This window comes from Hipposideros armiger, unplaced genomic scaffold, assembly GCF_001890085.2.
Source record: "Hipposideros armiger isolate ML-2016 unplaced genomic scaffold, ASM189008v1 scaffold_56, whole genome shotgun sequence".
Classification (NCBI taxonomy): domain Eukaryota; kingdom Metazoa; phylum Chordata; class Mammalia; order Chiroptera; family Hipposideridae; genus Hipposideros; species Hipposideros armiger.
The window spans coordinates 1,332,926-1,346,948 of record NW_017731406.1 but is presented as its reverse complement, the minus strand read 5'-3'; the positions used below and the strand labels follow the sequence as shown (position 1 = coordinate 1,346,948).

At 40.1% G+C, this 14,023-nt stretch overlaps 1 protein-coding gene and 1 pseudogene across 5 annotated transcripts in view; one reads left to right on the top strand and one right to left on the bottom strand.

Moving 5' to 3' along the window:
• The window catches only part of DIAPH2 (diaphanous related formin 2), an 873,267-nt gene that overhangs the window by 300,194 nt on the left and 559,050 nt on the right, over nt 1–14,023 (top strand). The gene's annotated exons all lie outside the window — the stretch shown is intronic.
• On the bottom strand, nt 2,222–2,607 carry LOC109381942 (60S ribosomal protein L18 pseudogene; annotated as a pseudogene).

Below are 14,023 nucleotides of genomic sequence, written 5' to 3'. Positions count from 1 at the left end.
GGAAAGCCCATTCCAGGAAGGAAATCTTAGCATGTGCCCTTAGCCAAATTTGAAGTGAGTATGGTGGGTGGAGGGCTCCAGGCTGCACCCTGGTGGCTAGATCCCGCCTGTGTCCCATTGTTTCTGAGTTACCTGGCACGAATTTGTTTGCCACTCTCTCAATTGCCTTTAAATTACCCATTTTAAGTGCAACACCCTATCACCCACTTTTTTCTTTGTCAAAATATACCCAGTTTTACCTCACTGTCATTGGAAGTTTCATGCTTATGTGAATTCCCCATGCATATGCATTAAAATTTGATTTTCTTCTGTTAATGTGCTCTATGTCATTTGAATTATTAGCCCAGCTAGGAGAACTTATAAGGTGGGAGAAAAAGTAGTTTTTTAGCCTCCGCATTACCGAAAGAAGATTTGTGGAGCAAAGGAAAAAAATGAGGACCCAGGATTAATCCTTCAGGAACACGAACATTTCAAGGGCCCTTGGAAGAGGAGAGCCAGCAAATTACATGCCCACAAAAGAAGCAGGAAAACAAAGAAAATGTGTCATCGTAAAAGCCAAGAGAGGAAAATATTTCAGGAAGAAAGAAGGGATGTCGAATATTGCTGAGAAGTTGAGTTAGATAAGAATAACAAAAATCTTTTAGATTTGGCAGCATGGAGAATGTTAGTGATTATAACGTAAGCACTGTCTGTGTGTGGATGGAAGCCAGATTGGAATTCCCCGGAGTATAGGACTGTTGGAGGTATCTGGGGTGCCAGTCACTGAGATAATTCAGAAAGAATCTAAGCTTCGATAGGAGAAAGAAAGAATGAACTGTGAATCCTTGTCCGTAGGCTACTCAGCAACTAGAAAAGCATGTGGTCTGGAACTCACAAGAGCAATCTGGCCTGGAGACAAGGATTTCGGAGGTTATTAGTCATTGAAGCCTCATATTCTCAGCCGTATTTTGAAATATAATTCATTATGGCCAGTTGGCAAGTTTCATTAATGCAGAATACATTACAGCTATACACACATACACCACAGTTTGCAGTGGAGACAATTGACACATGAAATGTGTTAGCTTAGCCTTGTCTAATTCTTTGAATATGCTGTTATATTGGTTAAGGCAATTAATACCTGAAGAATGTATTGGGTTGTCGGAAAATTCATGACACATTTTTGCAATGAATAACATAGAAAAAATACGTCATGACTTTTCCGACAACCCAATATTTTCTGAGTCTAGGATCTTAAAGAAAAAAAATGGTAAGACTCAGGCATTCTTATGAAACCCAAACCTAATAGAAGCAGTCCTATTTAAGTAACTAACCTTGAAAAAAGAGAAAGGCTTAAAAACACATATCATCAATTTAACTGTTTCTATTGTACTTATAACCTAGAATTCTATGAAGTGCCACCTTATGTTATATGCTTTTTTTTTAAATTGGGTTATTGGGGGAGGGGAACAGTGTTGGGGAATTGGGGAAGGGGACCAGCCAAGTTGTTGTTCTTCAATCTCAGCTGTGGAGGGCGCCACTCGCCATCTGGCTGCCCGTTGGTAGCTTGTGGCCTCTAAGCTCAAGATACCGAGTTCAGTCTTACTTGTGGGTGGGCACAGCCACCATCCCATGTGGGAGTGGAACCTGGCAGCCTTGTTGTTAAGAGCGCCCGCTCTATCCACTTAGCAATCCGGGTGGCAGCTCAGCTCAAGGTGCTGAGTTCAGTCTTTAGTTGCGGGCAGACATAGCCCACCATGGAACATGCAGTCTTGTTGTTAGGAGCACGTGCTCTCACCAGCTGAGCCATCCTGCCACCTGTTGGCAGCTCAGCTCGGGCACAGCGTCACTGGTCCATGTGGGAATCAGACCTGCAGCCCTGTTACTCAGAGCTCGCGCTCTTAAGCTAACTCTTAACCAACTGAGCCAGTCGGCCGGCCCCCTTAAGTTATATGCTTATTTATCTCTATTCACCTAGAGATAAAAATACAGACAAATAGCTGAGAATCTCTGAAATTCAAACTAGTTTTCCCTTCCTTCCTTCCTTTCTTCCTTCCTTCCTTCCTTCCTTCCTTCCTTCCTTCCTTCCTTCCTTCCTTCCTTCCTCCCTTCCTTCCTCCCTTCCTTCCTTCCTTCCACTGTTGCTCGCTCTTCTTTCTCTCTCACTCTCTCTGTCTCTCTGTCTCTTTTTTTTTTTTTGTTAGCATCCAAAGCCTTTTTCATTACAAGGCAAGATGTGGGCTTAGCGTTTGTGGCCGTAGCTGGCCAGTCAGCCTCTGGTGCTCTTGAACGTGCAGCCCTTGGAGCTCACGTAGAGTTTGGTGTGGCTGAGAGGGGTTCCTGGGGCCTTGCCCAAATGCGTACACCTCTCAGCCCTTGGAGGACAGAGAGCGAGATGGTGCCACAGCCCTTGGGAGAGTTTAGAGCCAGCTGGTTGAAGGTAAGGCTCTCTCCCTTGCACATACGTTGAGGAGGCCGGTTGGGGCAACTCATGAACAGCCTCTTCTGCACTACTTGGTTGAAGGTGGAATTGCATCCTCTGGCCAGAAACCTGGACAAGTTGACCAACAGCCTTAGGTAGATGTCCTGGATCTTGGGCTCCTTGCGCCCAAACCTTTCGATCTTCATTGTGGTGGGTGGGACACCTGTGATGGCATGCCGTAGTCCACCAGGTTCCCCCCAAAGTAGTTCTTTGGGAAGTTAATTCTCCAGTAAAAGCTCCATCCTTAGACAGATTCATTCAAAGTGGAGTATAACGGTAAGAAATGTGGAAATGATCATTTTTGATATAAATTATTTTTGTCACATAGTTTTTGATACTAGTAAAGAAAACATTGAATATGATTGACCTTATTAATTTTAATTTCATACAATTTAATAAAAGTTATGTTAGTGATTTTACAGAATGAAACCTTTAATCCATTTATGCTTCTGAAAAATGACCTTGTAAAATGTCAAAATTGCTGTTGTATGCTTTTGAAAAATACTTAATGATTTGTGCTTGATGTATTTAAACTCTTTATTGAAGGTCAAGGATTCTATTAGGGAATTTTTGTCAGTAAAATGTTGACAGAAATTAACTAGGTGGTTGAATTCTCACTGACAGTACTGTCACATTTTTAAAGAAATTGTCTAATGATAAGGCCAGATTTTGCTCATTATTTTTCTTAGTTACAACCACTAGTTCATTAAATATTGCCTTAATTAGAGTGTGTGTTAAGTGTCAAAACTTAGTGGTCACAGACGCAATTCTTGTTTAATAGATATTTAGTTTAAATTGCTATAGTTATGTCATCCTTGATGACTGTGTGTATATACCATGCCCTTTGATGAGATGTAATTGTGTGGATATTCCAGAAGCATTGGTAGTTATATTGACCTTAATGTATTTTTGACATTTGATATTGAATTTGGACACCCACCATTTGATTTACAAAGTCACACTCCAAACTAGTAAAGTCACAAAACAAAGGCAATAAAGAAAAGCTGGAATATTTTTTTATTGTCTTACTCAAAACTGCCCATCACCTACTTAGTGCAATATGTTCAGAGAGCAATCCGATTTGTTACTGACCACCTAAACAACAGTTGCTGTTGTTATGTGGCGATGGCGTTTTTTCACACCGGCCCTGTTTAAGGAGATGGTTATAATAAACATAATACTTCCAAAAGGCCTAGTGTTGAATTGGAATGAATATAGGGTCTGAGGAAGGAAAAATAATTTTCCCTTTACCCTTGTAGGTTCTTGGCTGAGATACTCTGTAATAAAAGACAGATTACCAAAAGAAAAACAAAGAGAAGTTTATTAACATGTATACCTCACATTTACCTGGAGAGATACCTCTGAGATGGCCTAAGATACTAACCACCTTGAATACCATCTTCAGCTAACGACCAAAGAAAGCTGTTGGGGGAGGGAAGGGGAGAGGTACGAGGCAAGTTATGGGAGGTTTCCAGGAAAAGCAATGCTAAGGTTCATTATACAGATTTAATTAGGTGCCTTCTCCATCGATAAAAGAGTTTCTTGTGATTTAGAATAATCCTTCTCCTCCCGGTACACATAGGCAGACACCCTAACAAATGAAAGTTTTTCTTATAAATACAAATGTATCTAACAAAAGGGTAATGTCTAGTCAGTTTTCAGAGTTTCTCCTATGCCTGGTGTGTCTTGGAAATGATCTGCTCAGAATGATCTTGATGCTGTTGGAGAGGAAAAATAATTTTTCCTCTACTCTTCTAGGTTATTTACTGAGACACCCACTCCCACCCCGTCTGGTAATAAAGATTGACAGGAGGAAAGCAGACACGTTTAAAAACATATATACCTCCTGTCTACATGGGAGATATCCAGGAATACTGAGTTAGTCCCATAAATGACCTAAGCTATCACCTTAAATACCATCTCCTACTAGAGACGAAATATGTTGCTGGGGTTGGGGAGCCGGTGGTGACCAGGAAAAGCACGGTAAACAAGGATAAAGTTGTTATGTGGGTTTAAGTCTTAGCCTTCTCCAGTTTTCTTGTCATCCTCTTTCTTGTGGGGAGGCAGACAAGGTAAATTTCTCTTACAAAAGGGTAACTGCTACCCAGTTTTCAGAGGTCTCCTGTGTCTGCAGTTTCTTGAAAGTAACCAATATGCCAGAGAAGCATATTTTGGGGTGACATATTCTGCTCTCCTTTAGTGCCAAAGAGACATATTCTGGGGTGGCATAGTTTGCTACCTTTCAATGGACAGGTGACTATAGTGTGAACAAGTGTACGATTGCTTCTTTTACTTATGTCAGTAAATTATTTGAATAGAAAATCACTGGCTTAATCTATACAGAGATCACTTTCTCTGTGGGTGGGTGTTTGTCCATACTTAGGTACATGCATGTCTCATTGATGTACCATATAGAGAAATATTTTCAATTTATGCATCCTTGAAGATGCTGTGGTTGCGGTACCTAGCAGTTATGTAAGTATTGTGAAATTATCCCTCAGAATTCTTTGGCCTCAGTGTGTGAGAGGGGCTTGGATGGTATGCATGGCATCATACTCCCCCATACCCGCAGTCCAAAGGTATCAATAACCTTTTAACTTTGGTTTTTGAACCACATTTAGCAAATGGACGCATATCCTATGGCTCTTATGAATACTTTGCGTTTTTATTCAAGATCTTCATTTACGTATTCAATCCTATTAAACTTCGTATGGCATGTAGGAATTATGAGATTCTTTTGGTTACTATAGATCATTGATGTGTGTCAGAGTCGCCAAAGCTCTGAGCACAGCTGTTCTTCATTTCCTGAGACTTGGTGAGCTTCATGGGTCTTCAGAGGACCTTGAGCTGTCATTGCCCCTTCTCTAGGCAGTGCTGTATTTAATACCCCCACCTTGATACCATCGCCATTTTCTTAACCATCTTCAGTGTTTTATGTACTTTGTTGGACTTTCTCATTTTAGCTGATGATTGCGATCATTTCGATTATATTAAATGTCATGCCTTTAATATTCCTGCTTTGAAAAGATATTTCAATGGATGGCATAATCATTAAAGGTAAGATGGTGAATTTAGTGCTAAAATGTCTAAGGTAGGCAACACCCATCATTTGTGTAATTCATGCTTTTATTACAGATATCATTGTCCACCATGGCTGGCTTAGTTTTTATCAGATGAAATTGTGGGAGACTGTATGCATAGTTAAATGACAGCATTTTACAGAGGAAGCAAATGCTTTTTCCTTAAAGGACATCCTTCGCTTCTAGTTCCTGTGATTTAAGCTTTATTGATCTTGCCAGTCAATAAAGATAGTTATATTCTGAAGAAAATTTTTTACTGTACCTCAGTAAAGATAGTAATTAATATAAACTGGCCTTTAACCCCTGTGATATTTCTGTTTAGAATATGTGAACGGACTGTGTTATTTATCAGAAAAGGAGGAAGAAACAAAAAAAACACCCTAAAATCTATTTTACACACATGTCTTCTGCCATAGTTGACTGAGAAGACTTGATTTTGGAGGAAAAAAATTACGATTGTATTACAGAGAACGAACTCATTTTAATGATTCTCCCCTCACAAAGAAAGTAAAGCCAATGCTTAGTTTATGGAGGACACATTAAACATTCTCGGTTTGAAAAACTGTATTCCTTTAATATTTGTAATAGTTGTTGTTGCTGAGTGAAGCCAAACTCATGTTAATTTTTTAATTGCCTTTGATGATAAAAATGAAACATTGACTACACGCATTTCTCTGCTAAAGGTAACCTTTGTGATAGAATAAAAATTAGTGAACTTCACTTGGTTTATTGGTACTTTATATAAGTTCATCAGGAGGTGCTCGTGATAAAAAAATGAAACAAAGGCCCACAAACAAACAGGGCTGGGTACCGGTTACAGAGGCAGAATTAGGAAAGCAGGCTCTGGAGCCAGACTCCTTGGGTTCAAAATCCACTTCCGCTACTTTGTAACTAGTGTGATCTTGGATAAGATACTTAATGTCTCAAACTCTTCATCTCTAAAATGGAGATAATTGTATCTACCACTTAGGTTTATTGTGACAATTGAGTTAATATAGGTGCAGTGTTTGAAATGATATTTGCCACATGTGCGATGTGGTAGTTCTTGCAATCGCTTTCTCTCTGTCAATAACCTTTGCTTATTATAGCATCAATGTAAGAAATGTCCAAACGTGGAGAATTTTTATGAGTTTATTTGAGCCAAACTGATGACAATTGCCGGGAAGCAAAATCTCAATGGATTGAGAAAATGCTCTGGAGAGTGACAGTTTTGCAGCTTATTTTCTACATTAGAATCAAAGGAGGCGGTGTAAGGAGGGTTATATGAAATCCACTGGTGGGAGATTAAGGAGGCGAGAGAAAGCGAAGTGGGGAAATCTCTGGGGTTGCATAAAGAGTAAAATGGAGAGTCACACCCTTCTTTTACATTGGTGGGAACAGGATAGTTAATTAACAACACTTATAGCACATAGAGATGGTATGTAGGGAATAAGATAAGAGTGGGGGGTTCTGTTGTCTGTGCTCTGATTCAGATGTTGTGCCCTGAGGGGATCTGAAAAAGAAGATTGGCATTTCAAAGGTATGTTATCTTAGATCAGCGGTTCTCAGCCTGTGGGTCGAGACCCCTTTGGGGGTCGAACGACCCTTTCACAGGGGTGGCCTAAGACCATCGGAAAACAAAAAGATATTTACATTACGATTCATAACAGTAGCAAAATTACAGTTACAGAGTAGCAACGAAAATAATTTTATGGTTGGGGGTTACCGTTAACACAACATGAGGAACTGTATTAAGAGGTCGCGACATTAGGAAGATTGAGAACCGCTGTCTTAGATGCAAAAAAAGACAATAGACAGGCTCACTTAAAGTAAAGATTGACCTTTGTCAAGGAAGCCACATGACCTGCTTAAAGTTAGGAATTTTTATGTTCAGATCATCCTGTGTGTTGACTGTAGTTCTCTGAATATGTAGGGTGCACAATGCTGGTCGCGCCCCCCCCCCAGCAGCTTGTCAGTTTTACTCTGTGACCCCTTTTTCATTCATAGTAGCAACAGGCATTTTTTAAGTCCAAAGGTATGGTCAGTTCTTGTCATCTGTTTTCAAAGAACATGGTCGACACCATTACTACCTGATCCAAGTTCCCCATGGAGTCTGTTATCTGGCTAGCACTTACTTAAGGGAACTAATTTTGTTGAAAAACAAAACAAAAACTGGGCCAGAAATGTATCTACTTAAGGTTATAAAACTAGTCATTAAGAGTCTGATTTTGGCTGTTGTCTTCTGATGGATTACTGATTGGTATTACTTGTTCTTCATGGCGTAAGTTTGTGTGTTTTTCTTCTTTTTTGAATAGTGAATTCCTTCAGTCTAAGCACCATATAGTAAATGTATGAAATGTTAGTATAAGTATCACTTGTTTTCATTTCCCCAGGAAAAAAGTGAACTCTGAAATGCCATTTATGGAATTATCTTTCTGTTGTTGCCTGTTATGAAACTATATTGTGTGTCCTAACGTGATAAAAGTTACACTCGAGAATGGAGGGGGATAAGGTTAATGGCAAATAAAAGAAGAAAACAACTCAGGGATTGGCTTTGACCATTGTGAGTAGAAGACATAGGCTACAAAAGAAATCAGTGATAGGAAGGTAATATTTCCAAATTGTCCACTTTCAAAATAAAGGTAGAATGTAATATTTCCAAACTGTTCACTTTTAAGGTAAAGGTCTGACAACTGTGGAATGGAAAATTCTTCTATTTGCAGTAAGCAGAGATTGCTGAAAGTTTCAAGATTCCTTCAGTCTTGCAGCTTTTAGCTGAAGACTGATTCTTCCTTCAGCTGAATTTAGTGGCTCAGGTCTCCATAACCATGAGTTTCTATGAAACATTTAAAATATGTGCCTATTGTATGCATTTTTGGTAAAATTACAATATTTGTTTTAAATAAAATATACCTATAGCCCTGTTGATTATGACAAAAATTAATAATGCCTCATGTTTCTATTATCTGCCATTGTTACCTACAAGTTCACTATCTCACCCCGACTGTTTTCAAACTCAGTGTTCAGTGCATTTGAACTGTACTCTTTTTCTTGCCAGGCCATTCTGGTTGTCCTCACCTGTGCAGACGAGTTATGGGGTCTGTTTATGTGCCTGTCACATACTACTTCCCCATATTAATCACCTGATGCCTCTGACTCAGCTGATCACAACAGCACTTATGTACTTCACAATCTTGTTTACCTCTTCTAATTATTCCTGATCCCATCTTTGAGTATAGTGGGGAGAGCTAACATGCCTGAGTGAGGCCTTTCATATTCTGTTTTTTTTTCTTTTTTTCTTTCTTTTTTTTAAAAAAAGATTTTATTGGGGAATTGGGGAAGGGGAGCAGACAAGTCACTGTCCCTTTTGTTCTTCAGTCTAGTTGTGGAGGACGTCGCTTCACTGGCCCATGTTGGTATTGTGATCATTGTGCTCTTCCCGGTTGAGGCAGATGGGTCGCCGGCCACTGGATGGCCGCTCATGGCGGCTCACGGCCACTAACGGCGGCTGATGGCTACACACGGTAGCTTACAGCAGCCCACTGCAGCAGGGGCTGCAGCCTACACCGTCACCGCCAACTCACGGCAGCTCAGCTCCAGGTCGAGCTGTTGTTCACTGCCTTAGCTAGGCCTTTCATTTTCTTAATATGCATTCTGTTAAGGCATGCATTTTCCTTTCTAAATGCTGTTGAGTTACTTTTAAATGTTCTCTTTGGTGCCCTCAATGTGTTTCTAGCTTCCTGAGGGCAGGAAACAGGCAATACATTTGTTTTGTTTCCTTCACAGCATCAGTGGGTATTTAGTTCAAGCTATTTTCTGACTAACTTCCTCAGTGGGGAAATGTTCAGGTTGTACAGATTTATTTTAAATTAGCTTACATAATGCAAAACTAGGCTATTGCAGGAGTTGGGGAGATTTATGGCCTCTTTCAAATCCCAAGCCAAATGTATTCATTATTAGTATGGAGTATATCATTGTTGAACTCTTACCTATGCCTGTTCCTTTGTTTTAATCCTGAAAATGGAAGCAGGTGCTAGAAATTTGAGGCAATGAAAACTGTACCCGTAGCCTGGACTTTCTGCACCTTGCTTGGCAAATGTGGTCCCATTTGTTTAAGGAAATCTGCATTTGGAAGAGGGCTGATTGTCCCCATTCGGTTCAATATTTTACACAAGTTATTTTTTTTCTTAAAATCAGAACGAACATTCCAAGAGAGATACTTCATAGCTATAATTAGCTTTTTTTTGTAAAAGGAAAGGCTGATGAACAAATACCGTCTTGATAATTCAAGTCGTTAATCCATGCATGTGTATGAGTCTCCCTGACTGAGAGTCTGTTGTCACTCAGTAGGTCAAATATAATCCATGTATCTATAGTCTTAACTGCTCATTTGCACATTGGCTTAACTCTATGTATTTAAGCATTACATGTTTTTATATATCTAAGCTTGAGTACGTTATTAAAAGTTTTGTCCATTATCTTTCCGCTGAAAAGAAGTGATAACTTATAATGAATACATGCACATTTCCACCAGTGTCATGTGGCTCAGCCCTATGCAGAGTGGACCAAGGATGATCAGAATATATGAGAGCAAAGCTGCAGTTTCATTTACATTTGTTGGACCTCCTAATGTGAATAAAGCCAACAGATAAACTTGACATTTTCCTAAGGCATGACTGCTTTGATTCCATAGAAGATTTTAATTGTTAATTGTTAGTTTAGGATCTCCATATCCTCCCCTTATTTGCTGTATTAGACTGATCATTTTTCAATACGTAATTATTTATGAGATGGGACAAAAATAAACTGTGTTCTAAAGTTTTCTTAACATTTCTAATTCTGATTGTATTATATTTGCTCTCAAATCACCAAGAAATGGAGGAGGAAATAGAGAGCGATTTTCTCAAAGGAAAATATTATAGGAGGTTATTTTTATTGTTATAAAAGAAATTTAGTAATTGTGAAAATTGTCAGGCTGAACAGTTTTATATCAAAGCCAGGCAACTTTGTAGTCCAAGTTTAAGGAGACCTGTAGATAGTTCCCATTCTAGTTTCTGAATGCAAACCACATTCTTTTCTGTCTTTATTTTTGTTTCCACGTTTTTTTTCCCCTTTGTTTCCCATTTCTAGCCTTCTTCCTATCTGTCTTCTCTCTCTTTCCTACACAAATGTGTAATAATAGGAAAACTACAACCTGTACTCAAGGAGGAAATGATCTAAACCTGTATCTCTTATTGAAATCTCTCCCCATGGAATATTATTTATGATTATACTGAAATTGTCAAATGGTTCTGCTTTCTAAACAACTCAGGAGAGAAGGCAAACCTTATTTGCCCTAAGTCCAAATATCTACCTACATATATATATATTTTTTTTTTCCTGTAATCCCTTCAAACTGAAATAACCCATGAAGATGTGAATTCCTCTCAAAATACCCTTCTCTATTATAGTAGTCATAACAATTTATAAGTGGTGACCCGAAGTCTAGTTAGTTCATAATACTTCAAATTCCATTTAACAAGTACATTATGTATTGCTTAGTCCCTGTTTGCTTCATTTGTTCACCAGTCATTTATTCACACTAATAGTTCTTGAGTATTTGCTGTGTGTAATGTTCTGCTTGGGCTGAGCCTAAAACAATGAATAAAATGGGACTTCTGACATGGAAGAGTTCACAGTCGAGTGAGATGGGTGAGTAGATGAATAAATAAATTATACTGTAGTGTGGTAAGAACTGTAGTCAAGGCATGAAGACACTGCTCTGGGAATTCTGTCTTGGCCTGAGACAGTTGAGAAGGCCTCACAATGGAAGCAATACTTTCTGGAGAATGAATAGGGGTTTGCGAGGTAGAGAAGATAGTAAAGGGTATTTCAGGCAAAGGGTTTATGCATGCATGTAAGGCATTGTTAGATGATGTTAGGAATGTTTCTTGTGGCGTGGGAGATAGACATTAAAACCGCCAGCCATTTCGTGTTGTAATAGTGTGGGTTAACATGCGACAGGGCACGGAGGAGGTATTCCTAACTGTGCCTCATCTGGGAAAGCTTTATAGGACAGACAGCCGTAGTGCTGAAGGAAGCGGTTCCTGATAACAATAATAGCCACTAACATTTATTGAAAAGTTATTTTGTGCTAGCCACTGTGCTCAGCATGTCACGTGCATTCTCATTTAATCCTCATAATGTTCTGAAGTAGACAGTATTATTGAAGTTCAAATAATAATAATAAAAAAGGTGAAGCTCCAGGTGGTTGAATAACTCCCTTAAGCTCTCAGGGAAATGGCAGAATTGGGGTTTGAGGCCAGTCATTTTGTCTCTAGATCTTTTGTTCACATACACATTCCATGTAATGAGCCATCTGATATATTACAGTGGAAATGAAAAATATAAATATTAAATTCGACATGACCTCTCTCCTTAAGGATTTCACACTCTGGGACTTGTGCGAGACAACTCATAAATCATTATAGAGTAAAATGATACAGGTATGCTGTACTGGAGATATTTTTAAGGTTCTGGAGGCAGGTTTATAATTGTGAGGAAACCACCAGATTTAGTGGAAAAGATATAGGTTTCGACTCTGTTTTTGTTACTTATTACCTGTGTAACTTTCGAAAAGTTATCTGGCTTCTTTGATGCTCAGGATTCTGGAAATGGAGTTGAATAATAACTGTCTTATAGGGCTGTTGTAAATGGTGACTAAGATATACCAAATGAGGTATAGAAAGCACTCAGTGACTGTTAAATCCAGTATATTCAAATAATAACAAATAGAAGTTCTTTGAGAAAACATCCTATTGTTGGTGTTTCGTGCTGGTCTCAGACTTTCCATAGTGATGATATCGGATAGCAGTGCCTGGAGGCGCTCACTTGGGCCCTAAGGTGAGCCTGGCCCCCCAACATGTGTGGGCGCAGGACGGCTCTCTCCACCTCTCTCTCCCTCTCCTCCCTCTGTCTCCCTCCTCCCCCCCTCACCCCGCCCCCCACCTTTTAGGAACCAGTGTTGTGCCTGGACCAGGGCTTGTGGTTCTTATTATAATTGCAAGAAGTACCTTAGCAACAACCAAAAAAACAAACAAACAAGGTTTATTACTTACAAGTCCTGGAGGGTACACCCCCTGGGGCCCACAGGGAGGGAGGGGGGAGGGAGGGAGAGAGAAAGGGAGGGAGGAAGGAATGGGGAGAGACAGAGAGAAAGCACCTAGGATTCTGCCTTTATTGGGACTGAGGGTGGGGTACCTAGGGCTTCAAGGGTTCATTCTTGACTGGTAGATTGAAAATGCAAGAGCAGGAATTAAAGTGCAGGAAGGGAAGAATCCAGAGGTCAAACACTTATCTAAGTCCACCAGAGCTCTATAAAAAAGCACTTCATGGGTGGGAGGCCTGACTCTTTAGACTTGTTCTGGCAATGTGTTGATTGGCGTGGCGTCTTTGAAGTGGATGCCTGGGCAATCAAAAGCTTCTGTCAGGCACTTACATTACCATAAAAAAAGCCAATTGTCAGGAGCTTACCTACAGTTGGAAAGAAAGTGGCCTTTGAAGTGAGACAACATGTACAAAAGGCATGACCCCGGAAACATGGAGTTACAGTTACCTCAGCTCTAAACCAGGGATAATCCCACCAGCTTCAGGGGGTGGCTGTGCATTTCCTTGCACACATCCCCCCCCCCACCCAGTCTTTCGGCAAAGCATGGGAGAAGAGGTAGCCTTGGGCCTTGGAGAGTAAGAGTTCACCTCAGAAAAGTATACTTTGAAAGAGGCCTCCTGAGGAAAACATGTGAGCTTTGTTAAGAGTTGGTGATTGCTGAGCATCGCCGTGGTCTGTTATCATGGGCATCTTGACGTGCAAAAGGACGCCATCATGGACTAAAACGGAAAAACTGAAGGGACTAGAAGAAGAAACATCCTCCCTTTTTCTTCACATGTTCATTGAGCAGAAACTAGTCATGGAGAACAGGGGGTGGACAGCTGCTCTGTTCTTGCTTGTCAGTTTCCAGTTGGAGAGGAACGCAACAGAGAGAATAACAGGAGAGGCTCATGGTCCCAGCCTGCTGTCATTTAATAGTTTCCGTGTCTGCTTTTTATAGGTATTTTGTCTTCTCCCTGCTGTCAGCTGTCACTTTGCGCACTTGTCACTGTGACTGCCATACCCCAGTAGTCAGGGCCCAAGAGCTGGCATTAAAGAAATGAAAGGCTGCAACACCTTTGTTTCTAAGTTACCAAATTAGCCTGGATGTCTGAAGCTTCCCAAATCAGCAGGCAAACAGGAGTACAGCGAGGACAAGGCGAGGCTGAGTTTAGAGGGGCAGCGAGATTACCTGTGGCTTCCAGTGTGGTGAGAGATGGAATATGCAAAGGTAAACTAGGAAAGGTAGTCGTCATAAACTTTGGACTTAGATTCTGCTCTGTGAACTGGCACATGCGGTTTAATGTCACTGTTCCTAGGTAAAATATTGTTTAATACTACGTACTCTGCACTATTGTAAAGAAGAAGAACCTGGCA